Source organism: Bison bison, unplaced genomic scaffold (genome assembly GCF_000754665.1).
Source record: "Bison bison bison isolate TAMUID 2011002044 unplaced genomic scaffold, Bison_UMD1.0 scf7180017864500, whole genome shotgun sequence".
Lineage (NCBI taxonomy): Eukaryota > Metazoa > Chordata > Mammalia > Artiodactyla > Bovidae > Bison > Bison bison.
In genome coordinates, this window is record NW_011495059.1 from 142572 (window position 1) to 143141 (window position 570).

Consider the following 570-nt stretch of genomic DNA (forward strand, 5'->3'; position numbering starts at 1 on the left):
AAGGGGACGACAGAGGGTGAGATGGCTGGATGGCATCACCGACTCGATGGACTGAGTCTGAGTGAACTCCGGGATTTGGTGATGGACAGGGAGGCCTGGCGTGCTGCGATTCACGGGGTCGCAAAGAGTCGGACACGACTGAGTGACTGATCTGATCTGAAGGATAATCACATGGGCCCATTGTGAGAATTAAAATGAGTCTTCTGAAAAGCTAAAGGAAAAGCATAGGATAAGCTAAAGAAGTATTAGCTTTTGTTGTGATATTGCACTTAATTGTGGTTCTTCGTCTGTCCTTTGTCAACTGGATTCGACACTGACATTAGAAACAGGCAACAGAAACTTTCCAGGAAGTACAGTGGTTAAGACCTCACACTTCCAGGAGGAGCTAAGATGGCGGAGGAGTAGGACAGGGAGAACACTTTCTCCCCCACAAACTCATCAAAAGAACATTTGAACGCCGAGTAAATTCTGCAAAACAACTTTCGAATGCCGGCAGAGGACATCAGGCACCCAGAAAAGCAACCCAAGTCTTCGAAAGGAGGTAGGAAAAAATATAAAACACAAAAAAAG